We start from the raw sequence: 13,843 nt of genomic DNA, 5'->3' as shown, positions 1-13,843 counted from the left end.
TAAGAGCAAAACAGTACATGTACTATATGTGTCTGAAGCTATTTGTATGTACATACATGGGGAAAGATACACAATATATTTTGAGCATCAAAGTTCATCCTTGACCTTAGATACCATACAGACTCAAGTTTCATTTACTCGCTGTTTCTGAAGCTTTCAGCCATATCACATGGTCTTCATCGGTGGATGGAGTTTGCTCAGTTATCATGAAGATATGTGAACTCAATACAAGAGGAAATCATATACAGCGGACCTTGAGTTAGGATTGTTTTATCTATTTATTTATTAAATTACTAGTATGATCTACTATATTACTGTATATTTTGTACTAGTGTATGACAAAAGAACAAAGGTCAATTATTTCTCTGGCCACAGTACCTTATACAGCTGATTCACTTAAATTTATTACTAAATCTCAAGACATTAACTTGATACAAAAATAAACAGGTTTGAGAGGCTCAATTATTGTGTCACTAAATGCTAGACTGGACAAAAATGGACAAGAAGTGTCACATTCAAGGTGATATTCATGTAAATGTTGATGTGATTCAGTGACTACAGGCAATACAGAGACCTAAGAGACCATGAATAAAACAAATCTAGACAAATGTGATTAAATATGTATTGCACATTCTTAAAATGAGGTAGGTGAATATATAATATTTTAGATGTATATATTAGCTATATGTATATTAAAACGTATTACCCACTACATATTTCAGAAAAATGCAAAAAAGTGGGCAAAAGGCTGAGAGGGGGAGTGGGGCGTGGATGTGTTAGGCAGGACAGCAGGAGTTGCTCAGTGACATCCCCTGGCCAGAGAATGATACTACTACTACTACTACTATTACTACTACTACTACTACTACTACTACTACTACTACTACTACTACTACTACTACTACTAATAATAATAATAATAATAATAATAATAATAATAATTTTCACATGAAGACAGTTTTAGCCTCAGGAGCTAACAGCAGCACTTGACCTGCTGGGGGAAATATTTCTGCATCAGCATATATTTGAAAATGAGCTAGGGCAGTTTCACAGACTCACACTCAAGGGTGGGGGCTGGGGGAGGTGGGAGTTTATATTCTACCATTTAAATTTCATGATGTAGAGAACTCTCAAATGGTCGACCCTATGTCAGCATTGGCCCCACCTTTTCAGGGCTGATTTTAAAAAGCAGATGGCAGGTTGAGCCATTCTCTTTTCTTTTCTTTCTTGATGAGGAGTACAGTGGGAGATTTGGAAAAATGACAAGATGTGAATATTTGAGCTTTAAGTTAAAACGTAATAATAATGCAATCATTTTTCTTCATGTTGATGCTGTTCATAATTATTTAGTCGTGATGCAGTAAGCGTATTGTCTCATTTCCGGTTGCCGACTGTGTCACTGATAGTGTTTTTGCTGCTCTCAACTCAGTTAATTTTGCTAAATTCTTCATTACTGTGGATAATTACCCGCTGTACATTTAAACTTACACTAGTTCTGCTCAAGCACTCTTAGCTTTCTCCTTCTTTTGGCGACTTTCTTTTAGCTCAGCAGTTAGCTTTGCAGCTAACTTAGCTTAGCAGTCAGCAGTAGCTTATCTCTCTCTCGCTCTCCTGCTCTCTCTTGCTCTGTGTGTTATATGTTCAGCTATTCCTCTGCCGCTTTTAGTGATAATGGTACATGTAATAAATGTAGTTTATTTGCAGTGTTGGGGCTCAGTGAACTGGAAACGCAGCTACGCACCATGGAAAACAAATCATTATCTATTGTAGTTAGCCAGCCCCCAGTAGTGTAGCTCCTACCCCCCAGCTGCTCCCATGTCTAGAAATGGCTGAGTATATAGTGAGTAATATGAGTAATATGAGTTTATTAGTAGACCAAAAGCATGATAACTCAGAGATGAGACTAGGAGGCAGAGTTGCAGTCCTACACGCTTCTCTGCACTTCCATTAGAGCGGTTACCCACCCAAAACCAAATAGACTGTGTCTGTCCCCCAACCACTTAAATCAGTTACATCTAAAATAAACAGAAGAGGAGTTATACATAAAAATCTAATAAAAATTAACGCCATCACTGCAATAGTACAACAAATTAGAAGAATTAAATGTGGACTCCTAAACATTAGATCTCTGTCATCTAAAGCTGTACTACTAAACAATCTAATCATATTAATTTATTTTGTCTTACTGAAACCTGGCTGTGTCATGAAGATTATGTGCCTAAATGAATCCACTCCCCCCAGTCGTATTAATACTCACATTCCTCGAGACACTGGCCGAGGAGATGGAGTTGCAACTTTATTCAACTCAAACCTAATTATCAACTCTAGACCTAAACTTAATTGTAACTAATTTGAAAACCTTGTTCTTAGACCTACGGCCAATTCTATTTGTTATAGTGCACCGTCCTCCTGGCCTGTATTCTGATTTTTTATCTGAATTCTCAGAGTTTTTATCAAACTTAGTCTATACTACAGATGAAGTGATTATAGTAGGTGCCTTTAATATTCATGTGGATGTCAATAATGATAGTCTTAGCACTATGTTAATCTCATTATAAGACTCAATTGGTTTCTCTCAGAGTGTAAATAACCACTGTTTTAACCACACCCTCAACCTTGTTCTGACATATGGCATCAACATTGAATATTTAATAGTTTTTCCATAAAATCCTATTTTCAGACCATTACGTAATAACTTTTGAATACCAATTACTGGACTACATGCCATTAGACAAAAATGTCTTCACTACATGTCTATCTGATAGTGCTGTAGCTAAATTTAAGGAAGTGATTCAATCAGCATTGAATTCAATGCCATGTCTCAATACAACAATTTGGGATTGATAATCTTGTTGATATTGCTGCAGGCTCACTGTCAATGACACTTGACTCCATCGCCCCTTTAAAAAAGTAGATAAAAAGAGTTATCTCCATGGTACAACTCCCAAACCCGCAAATTAAAGCAAACATTGCGGAAATTTGAAAGGATATGGTGTTTCATCAAACTGGAAGAATCTCGCTTAGTCTGGCAAAATAGTCTTAAAACATATAGGAAGGCCCTCTGTAATGCCAGAGCATTAAAGGAACTGCAGTAAGCTGGTTTAAGTCCTATTTATCAGATTGATTTAATTCTATACACAATAACAATGAATCCTCCATGCATGCAAAAGTTAGACACAGAGTTCCACAAGATTTTCTGCTTGGACCAATACTGTTCACCATATATATGCTTCCTTTAGGTAACATTTTTTGGAAACAAATTTTCATTGTTATGCAGATGATACCAAGTTATATTTATCAATGAAACCAGATGAAACCAATCAGTTATCTAAACTCCAAGCATGCCTTAAGGACATAAATACCTGGATAACAATTTTCTGCTACTAAACTCAGACAAAACTGAAGTTATTGTGCTTGGCCCTAAACACCTTAGAAACACATTATCTAATGATATAGCTACTCTAGATGGCATTACCCTGGCCTCCAGCACCACCGTAAGGGATCTGGGAGTTATCTTTGATCAGGATATGTCCTTTAACTCCAACAAAAAACAAATTTCAAGGACTGATTTTTTTTTCACCTACATAACATTGCAAAAAAAAATCAGGCAGATCCTGTCTCAAAAAGATATAGAAAAACTAGTCCACACATTTGTTACTTCTAGGCTGGATTATTGCAGTTCTTTATTATCAGGCTGCCCTAACAAGTCGCTAAAGACTCTCCAGCTGGTCCAGAATGCAGCTGGACATGTACTGACAAAAACTGGGAAAATAGATCACATTTCTCCCATTTCTCTGCACTGGCTCCTTGTAAAATCCAGAATAGAATTTAATATCCTTCTCCTCACCCACAAAGCCCTTAATGGTCAGGCACCATCATATCTTAAAGAGCTTGTAGTACCCTATTACCCCGCTACAACACTGCACTCCCAGAATGCAGACTTACTTGTGGTTCTTAGAGTCTCCAAAAGTAGAATGGGAGGCAGAGCCTTCAACTGTCAGGCTCCGCTCCTGTGAAACCATCTTCCAGTTTCGGTCCGGGAGGCAGGCACCCTCTCTATGTTTAAGAGTACGCCTAAAATTTTCCTTTTTGATAAAGCTTAAATTTAGGGCTGGCCAGGCTTGCCTTGGACCAGCCCCTAGTATGCTGCTATAGGTCTAGACTGCCAGGGGACTTCCCATGATGCACTGAGCCTCTCTTCTCATCCCCCTCTTAATGTGTACGCATTCATGTACCATCAATGCATGTTACTAATTTGGCTTCTTCCACAGAGTTTTTGTGCTTTCTCATCTTGCAGGTTTCTATGGATCACGGTTGTGGACCGTCTGGTTATGGATCGTGGGCTTCCATGGGTCGTGGTTGCAGACCGCCTGCTGCCGTGGTCGTGCTTGGTGCCCATGCCTGCTATTTTTATTGTTAGTCATATTTCTATTATTATTATTTTTGTTGTTGTGCTTCTCTGTGTCTCTCTCTCACCGCTTTCCCCCCTCCCTCTTTCTCTCTCAACCCAACCGTTCAAGGTAGATGGCCGCACACTTATGGCCTGGTTCTGCACGAGGTTTCTTCCCATTAAAGGGGAGTTGTTCCTTACTGCTGTTGCCCAGTGCTTGTTCATGGGAGAATGCTGAGTCTCTGTAAATTAAAGACTACGGTCTAGACCTGCTCTATGTGCCATGAGATAAATTCTGTTGTGATTTGGCACTATATAAATAAAGTTCACTTGACTTGACTAGTATATCATAAAAAAGTGATCATGTTAATAGAAAACAAATGTCTCTGTTATTTGGAGTAAATGATTTTGGCCCTTGACACACAGCTGTAACAGCTACTCAGTGGTTAAGAAACATGCAGTCAGCAGTCTCGTCCTGTGGTGCGGGCAGAATGGCAACATTCATTCAAGCTACTAGGTGGGCTACAAATATGCACATAATACTGCTGTACAACATTAGTGTGCACTGGGGCATCTTAGATCGCACAACTCATTGAGCCTTGAAGCAGATGGGTTACAGCAGCACAAGACCATGCTGGACAGATGAAGCAATGTGGTGACTGTGATCAGCACCACCTGACGACTAGAGTGGAAAATGTTGCTTGGTCAGATGATGGTAATGGAGGAACAGTAAGGGAAGTGTTTCTTGGCACACCTAAGCCCCAATGGAAATAATTATTATACGCTTTCAGCAGGACAATTTGCCATATCATGGAGCAGACAGTGTTATGTTGTCATGTTTGTTTTGATTTGACTTTGGCTTCTTAAAAAAGGCTTGACACTTCCCAGACCTAACCCAATAAAACACAGTTGGAATAATGTTGGCCAGGATGTTTGCAGCACAGTGTGCCAATGATAACACTGCAGGAGATTATAATCAAGTCAGCATGGACAAAATCCCTGTGGAAAATGTCCAATAAAATCCATTTCCAATAATTCAGGATGTTCTGGGGTCAAACTGCCCCCTTTTATTTGGGACAAAAGCTAAGGAAGTAAAAACTATACTTTTGTTTTTCCTACAAGTAACTATAATAATTGTATTTCATGCTGCTAACACTATCTGCAGACACAACACCTTCAAATGCAATTTGTCAGTGAGTGTTTACATACACACTAGTATCCTGGTTATGATATGTATATCAAAACCAGGATAAGACTCAAAACTGGGATACTAGTGCACATGTAAACGCACTCTGTTTCAATTTTTTGTGTTAAATGTGCTGTACTTATTAATTATTTGTGTCTCAATACAATTGGTAGATGCTATTTATGTATAGTGTATTGTACTCTTAATCTTTATTTTTTAGATTTAGATAGATTGATAACTAAAAAGATAGATTTATTTGACAACAATAAAAGTACATACAAGACTGAAGTCACTCAGTCCTGACATACATTAAATTAACGAGGATAAAAAACACAATAAAGCTAAACGCTTATTTCCATTGTGGTCCTCTAAGGGGAAAAAAGTTAAGACGGCAGATATTTGAGTCAGGCAAGACCGTTTAAAACATGCAATAACAAAACACAATCAAACCAACAGACAAACAAGGACAAAAACATAATAATCATACAACAAACAAAACAAACTTATAATGTTTCATATTGAGTAAACTTCTTTTTGACAGTTTACCATAGTGGAATGTTTTATCTAATTAAGTCCTTGTAAAAGCAAAGTGAACACGTATCAGAAGCCACAAACATTTATAAATAAATTCATGTTGAGATTCTGATTCAATATTGCATGAATTTAGCCACAATGGTGTTTATTTTGCCATTTCGCAATGACAAAATGCTATGCTACATGATTTGCTAGCGCTACAGCTTTGATTCGCACCTCTCGCATCAAGCTACTCTTAAAAAAAAACAATCTAGACATGTCACTAATGAACAATTATAAGCCCATATCAAACCTCCCGTTTTTAAGGAAAATCATTGAAGAAGCTGTTTTTCAACAGCTGAACAACTTCTTGGCAATAAACAACTGTTTTGATGTCTTCCAGTCAGGATTTGACCACACCACAGTACTGAGACTGCTCTTGTGAAAGTGTTCAATGACATCCACTTAAACATAGACAGTGACAGAATTTCAGTATTAGTATTATTGGATCTCAGTGTTGCATTTGACATGGTCTATAGGTAATTACACATCTGAGCGGACAAAAATGACCTGTGGAGTTCCCCAAGGCTCCATTCTGGGACTTCTTCTGTTCAACATCTACGTACTCCTACTAGCTCAGATTATGGAAAACAACAAAATATGTTACCATAATTATGCAGACGACACACAAATTTACATAACCATATCACCAGGGGACTATGGTCCAATACGAGCGCTGAGTAACTGCATTGAACAAATCAGTGACTGGATGTGTCAGAATTTTCATCAATTAAACCAAGACAAAACTTAAGTAACTGTTTCGGAGCTAAGGAAGAACGATTACAAGTCAGTACTCAGTTTTAACTGATAATGTTAAAAACCACAAACCAAGCTAGAAATCTCAGTGTAGTCATGGACTCAGACTTGAATTTCAACAGCCATATTAAGACAACTACAAAGTCAGTCTACTATCACCTGACGAGCATATCAAGAAGCAAAGGACTTAAAGTATGTCTCAGCAGGATTTGGAAAAACTTGTCCATGCATTTATTTTCAGTAGACTTGTCTACTGTGACGGTCTTTACAGGTCTCCCTAAAAAATCAATCAGACAGCTGTAGCTGATTCAGAAGGCTGCTGTCCTCACTAAAATGAAGAAATTGGATCATCACTCCAGTTCTCGGATCTTTACATGGGCTTCCTTTCTGTCAAAGAATGGATTTAAAATACTACTGCTGGCTTATATAGCACTGAATGGTTTAGGCCAAAATACATTTCTGATCTTCTGCTACGTTATGAACCATCCAGACCTCTTAGGTCATTTTGGGCAGGTCTGCTTTCTGTCCCTTGAGTCAAAACCAAACATGGAGAAGCAGTGTTCAGTTTCTATGCTCCACATATCTGGAACAAACCCCAGAAAACTGCAGACTCCAACTCTCAGTTGTTTTAAATCATGGCTGCTCTGTTTGCCACTGCCTTTTATTAAATCAACTTTGAGGCTTTTCTTTAATATCTTACACTGCACCTGCAACTTTTACTCTGTTTGATCTCTTATTCTATTTTAGCTGATTTTTATTTAACACTTCTTAATTGTATTTAAATGTCTTTTTATATTGTCTTGTGTGCTTTTACATTGTCTTGATGCCTTTTATATTTTATGTAAAGCATTTTGCTATACAAATAAACTTGCCTTGCCTCTAGTTTGGTGTCCGTAGCAACGGCGGCAAAGGCTCATGGGTATCATAGTTTTTAAAACCATCACCACCAAACTGACTTCATACCAACTGATTGATTCCTCAGAAACGAAGTTCAAATAATTCATAATTATTCTTTCACAAATTGTCTTAATGTTAACCTGTAGTTTTGTTAAAGTATTCAGTAGACTTTCAAATAAATGTACAACCCCCCCCCTTTTTTTTTTTTTTAGCTTAACTAGTTTACAAACTGATGCAGCTTTAACCGTTGCTCATGTAGCATTTCATATGCTAGTTAGCTCACCTGCTAACAGCTGTCGTGTCCTTTATGAAGTAATAATGGCGTTGTATTCGGTGATTCCATTCTCGAGCGTTGGTCTTATCAACTGTCGGCTTCAAACTGCACTTCCAGCCGGACAAGCAGAGTTTTGGGGCGATCGCTCAGATGCCGAGGATCAAACCTTCGCTTTATCAAGCTAAGTTTGCTGGTTTTTCTAACATGCTTAACGTGAGTTGTGTTTTGCTTTGGCTCTGCTCAGTTGGTGTTTGTGTGCTTTGCAATTTGCGCCAAGAGGCCTCCCAGTCTGCTGGTCTACTGACTGTTCCGCTCATCTGTTTGTGGTTAATGTTTTGGCGTCTACTGTCTGCTACTTTCTGCTATTCTGATGCTGTCAGTTACAGTATGCAGTATTAGCATTGGTGCCTGAGCTTAGTTTTCTTTGGCTGTTGCTGGTCAGTGGTATCTTTATGCTGTTCATTTATTTAGTGTTGACAGAAATGAATATTCATGTTTGAGTGGGCTTTCATGAAGCTGATTGGACTCCTGTTCTGCCATACCTGAAGCTTAATTTTGCTGCTTATCAAAGCTATCAAACATTTCATCAGAAGAAACAATCTTCTTCAATCTACCTCAAGGCATGAGTTGTGATTTTATTATGTGTAAGTTGAAGGTTGAAGCTTTTAATCACCATTTCCTCTCCTCTGGTCTTTTATTTACACGTCTGCAGATTCAACTGTAGACAATTACCATATCTGTCCAGCAGAGGGAGTCCCCAAAGCCTTAGCTTCTCTGCAAATTTTCTTTTAGTTTGGTAAACTCTGCTTAGATTAAAAACATGCAAAGACACTGGTGCAGATCATCTTGACCCATATATTCTTCATCAAAGTGCCCCCTTAATCTGTTCACATGACTCATCTTCAGTCTGCCTTTGAGGCTTTCCGATTATCACTCCTTAATCGCAAACTAGTTTTAAATGCAGAAAAGACCAAGTAGATGGTATTCTCCACCTCCACCAGTGACTCTGACTATCCTGCCATTAAAACTTTAAATGGAACCCACATTACTCTTGCTGAGTCATACAAATACTTAGGCATTTAGGGTAGTATCATTCAAGATTCATATTCAACGTTTGCCTCAAAAATTAAAATTCAAACTAGGCTTCTTGCATAGAATTAAAGGATGTCTGTCCTCTTCCAACCGTAAAACTGTCTGTCCATAGATTTTACTTTGCCATCGCATTTCTGCTTCTCGCTTTGTATACGATTAAACGGCAAAGGAAAGAGACACTCGTTGTTCCAGACATAAACATTTGTTCTAGCTTCCCGCAGTTGTATATGCATCGATTTATATCTTATTTACTCCAAAATAATCAATATATGGACATTTTATTTAATATGCCCTTATTTCTCTGTAGGGAAACCCGGTATTAAACAGGCCCTGGGGCTAAATTATAGTAGTAGTATTGATAAGCTCTGATGTTACCGGTTCTTTTATTGGTACTTTTTAATGTTTTTGTGTAATTTATTATCAGGCTGCAGCCTCTCCTCTGCGCTCTGTGTCTGGGCTGAGCTCCTCCACACACACGTGCGCACACACACAAACACACACACACATACACACACGGAGCGAAGTCAGTGAACAGCATACCACAAGTGAAGTGAAAATAACTCGAGTTGACGACAACTACGCTCGTTAGTGTAAGTGCAATAAAACCTTTGCGTGTCAAAAGCCAGTACTTTATCAAACCACCTGTTCAAACACGGATAAACATATAGAAAAGTGGTAACCTATTTCAATCTGCTCTGTCTGCAGTCTCTCATCCACCAGCACGTTAGCTCGTCTACTAGGGAATAGTTACGAACAAGCTAAAACAAAAGCTGTTTGTATGTAGTCTAACTGTTTAGCTTAGTTTGCAACGTGTCTTAAAATTTGGCAGATTCTTGTAAACTCAGCTGCCGGCTGAGGCAAACCAGCCCCTCCCAATGAATCAGGTCAGCATCATAGGGAGGAGGACAGGACAGGAGGAATGACTGATACTGACTCATGTCTGTGTTCCTCACTCTTTCTAAACTTCACTCAGTATTGTCATGTCAGGAATATTATACATTTTAATGACATGTTAGATTTGTTTACAGTGAGATATTATTGAGTTTATATAGTGACTTTGCTGTTGTAAACATTTCTGTTGCTGCTATTTAAAATATGAATAAATTCTAACCCTGTTCTGAATGTATTCTTTTTTAAAATAATATATTTTTTAAAAAGCAATTATGTATTAATGAAAAAGAACCGATAATAGTAGTGATAAAGAATCAAACTGATAAGGAGTATCGATACGAGTTGCCTTTAAAGTTGATGAAGATAATAAATACAGATATTTGTGTTTTTATTCTAAAATATAGCTGGATAGTTAAAATAAGTAAAGGCCTCCAAGTTTTTTGTTCAGTAAGGAGAGAAATAGGACTCCTTCATCACTAGTAATCACTAAATGTTTTACTTTATACTTTTCATGCATAAATAGATGTCTTTGCCAGGGATAAAAAGCCATGGCCAGACTGCACCAAATTGCACCAATTAAAAAAAAATTCTGCGGTGCCTAGCAAGAGATATAATATTTGTATATTCATTTTCCTATAGTAGATTTCATGTATTGTCTGGTGTCTGCCTCTGTGTCTGGTTTTTGGTGTGAAATTCACCATCAGTGTTGCCAGGAAATGATGAGGTAGATGCCTCAATTCCTAAAGGATGGGTTCACAATTTGGTGAACACAAGTCTGTCTTAAAACAACAGTCAGATGCCCAAATGAACATTGAAACAGGTTTTTCTTGCCATAATCATTCCTCCTGTTCATACTGACCATGAGAAGATCCCTTCATAATGCACTTACAATGTAAGTGATGGTGGCCAAAATCCACAGTCCTCCTTCTGTGCAAAAATGTTTTTAAAAGTTTATCTGAAACTAATATGAAGTTTTAGCCTTTCAAATTAGTCAAATCAAGTAGATATCTTTCAACATTACAGTCTTTTTAGTGCCAAAGTCCCTCCTTTTGTTTCTATCCTCCCACCACAGCTCAACAGGGAAACACTGTCCGAGGAAACACAAAGGGAATTTGATGCTAAAAAGACTGTTGATGTGGCAGATATCCACTTCATATGAATAACTCAGACGGCTGAAGCTTCATTTAAGTTTCAGATAAACTTTTAAATACATTTTTGTATAAAATAACTGTGTGGATACACTGGAGTTTGCCCCCCATCACTTACATTGAAAGCACATTTTAAGGGGATTTTTTAATAGCCAGTATGAACAGAAGGAATGTTAACTGTGAGGAAAACTGCTTTCACTGTTCACATGGGCACCTGACTGTTGTCTTTAGACAGACTTGAAAATTGTGAGCCTATCCTTTTTAACCTGTCTTCATACTATAAATCTGCTTTATATAAGTTAGCTGACTGAAATGGGCAAAGTCTGTGCACAAGTTCAGGCAGACAACTCGAATTGCATCTCAAATGTGAAAATTTGTTCCTTTTTTGTTTCCGATGATAGTAAACAGAATATGTTTTTTGGATTGTTGGTTTAAAAAAACAAAACAAGCAATACGAATACATTATCTTGCACTTTGGGAAATTGTAATGAGAATTCTTCTCTCTTTTCTGGTATTTTATTGGCCAAATGATTCATCAGTGAATCTTGAATATAATCGGCAGATGAACTGATAATTAAAATATTTGTTAGTTGCAGCCCTACTTTGTAATGCTGTCTCCACTGTAAAAGTCTGCTGTAGCTCTTGCCTCAGCATCCACTTGTTGGCTCTGAGTCCAAGTTTCCCTCAGGGAGAATTTGTTAACATCATTCCTGAATTTCTGTTGCTGAGCTTGGTGTTTTCTTGCAGAGACTGACGAGGGCAGAGCCTATACATCAACTTTATATGTGTATTTATTGTCATTATGTGATCAAGATTTAACTTGACTAACATTTCTTGTTGCTGAGTAGTTTGAGGCTCACATGGATTCAGGTATGCATTGAAAGCAAGCAAAATAGTTGTTTTCCTTTTGTCAGTGTGATTTAACTGAATCAGCAAGCCAGTCAGTTATGTGGTCTGTTAGTCATGAATGGAGAGGCCACCCACAACCGCTGACCTACAACTCATTAGCTCTAATGGAGTCAGCTTAATGAACCCCGTCTGGGTTGACTGACACCCCAGCCTGGGGTGGCACACAATCCAGTCTGCAGACCAGGAACAATCTACCTCCGTCTGAAAAAATGGCAGTGGCTTCATTCATATGGTAAAAGTCACACAGTCCCTCCTGTAACCTGATAGACTGGGGCTGGCTCTCATTCAAAGAGGAAGGGAGGTGCAGGTGACTTTATCTGAAAGCAACAGGCTTTGAATGACAAGCTGCTGATTACGTTGCTGTGGTCATTCGTGCAGAACTGCTCACCGGGTTGAATCTTTGTGCTCAATTTAAACCGTCAAACTCAAAGGCTCCTGGAATGACAGCCACAGTTAAACTTAGACATCGATAAAATATATTTTGTCTTTACCCTGATAATGATACACTTGAATGTTTTTTAAGCTTGCTTTCTTGTTTACTTTCCTCTATTTACTTCCCTCTAAAACTGCATCATAAATGAAAAAGTACAAAACATGTACTCAAATAATGGGATAGTTTTGCGCATGGTTGTATTGTAGCAAATATTCAAACTTTAGAAAATAATTACAGAATCACTCATTTTACAGAATCAGATCTTATAGTTTTGAGGGTTTTACCAATACATAGGTCCAACTAAGAAGAATATTTCATAAACTGGAACCTAGTGGAAATGATGAAGTCCAAAACTTTGATTATTTAAAACATATTAAGTTTAGGGTTGGAACTGACGATTATTTTCATCATTGATTAATCTGATGGTTATTTTCTTGATTAATTGCTTGGTCTGTAAAACTTCAGTGAAAAATGCCCATCACAATTTCCTAAAGCCCAATGTAACATCTGAGAATATCTAGTTTTGTAGTTGTATTATAGTTCACTATAATGTAAGAGCAAGGAGTAGCAGAAAATTCTTACATTTGAGAGCCTGGGACCATCAAATGTTTGGCATTTTTGCTTGAAAAATTACTCTACTATCAAAATAGTTTTGTGGATTGACTAATCTTTGCAGCTCTAATTAAGTTATTATTCTGTTTAGTGAGAAAATTCATCAAAATGTAACCTTTTAACACAAAATTTTAACCATAAATGCTACATTTCCTGTCATAATTAAGGCAATATTTATGTAATCTATGTTAAATTACTTTGCTAGACAGAGGACATGTGGTAGATGACTTGTGGAAAAATGTATCAATTTATCTTGAAATGAGAGATGTTCAATTTTGTACTGATTTCATGATAGGAATTATTGGAAAATATATTTTTCACATGGCAGGTTTTAAAACAATTTAAACATAAATATTTTCAGCATGGTTAAATGTACTATGTAGTTTAGCTTCTTTATATTCTTTTTCTTTTCTTCTTTTGGCCTTTTGACAAAAATATGACTTCCCATGAACGACAATTTACCAAACTGCAACTTTGCAGACTTTTCCAATCTTATTCACAGTGAAGCAGACTAAAGGCTGATTTATGGCGGGTTGCTCTAAACTTTTGATGAGTATCGCTCAACAGAAATTAAAGAGTTGCACAAAGTTTTCAATTTAAGCCTCAGACGAAAGGTTTCAGTCGTCTCCATGGTAACCAGACGCTATCCTCCAGCCAGCTTGTTTAGTTACATTAGCCTATA

The 13,843-nt window shown here is 37.5% G+C and overlaps 1 protein-coding gene across 3 annotated transcripts in view; it reads right to left on the bottom strand.

Annotated features, from left to right (window-relative positions):
- The window catches only part of ngfb (nerve growth factor b (beta polypeptide)), a 32,160-nt gene that overhangs the window by 7,533 nt on the left and 10,784 nt on the right, over positions 1-13,843 (bottom strand). Inside the window, exon 1 of one of the 3 annotated variants that reach the window (XM_067586717.1) lies at positions 8,086-9,529. The exons of the other annotated variants lie outside the window; for them this stretch is intronic. The gene's annotated coding sequence lies outside the window, so the exon portion shown is untranslated. Of the gene's footprint in view, positions 1-8,085; positions 9,530-13,843 lie in introns of those variants that run through there. 3 annotated transcript variants of the gene reach the window in all.

This window comes from Thunnus thynnus, chromosome 4 (assembly GCF_963924715.1).
Source record: "Thunnus thynnus chromosome 4, fThuThy2.1, whole genome shotgun sequence".
Taxonomy (NCBI): Eukaryota; Metazoa; Chordata; class Actinopteri; order Scombriformes; family Scombridae; genus Thunnus; species Thunnus thynnus.
The sequence above is the reverse complement of the archived record's forward strand: the minus strand, read 5'-3'. Positions and strand labels throughout refer to the sequence as shown.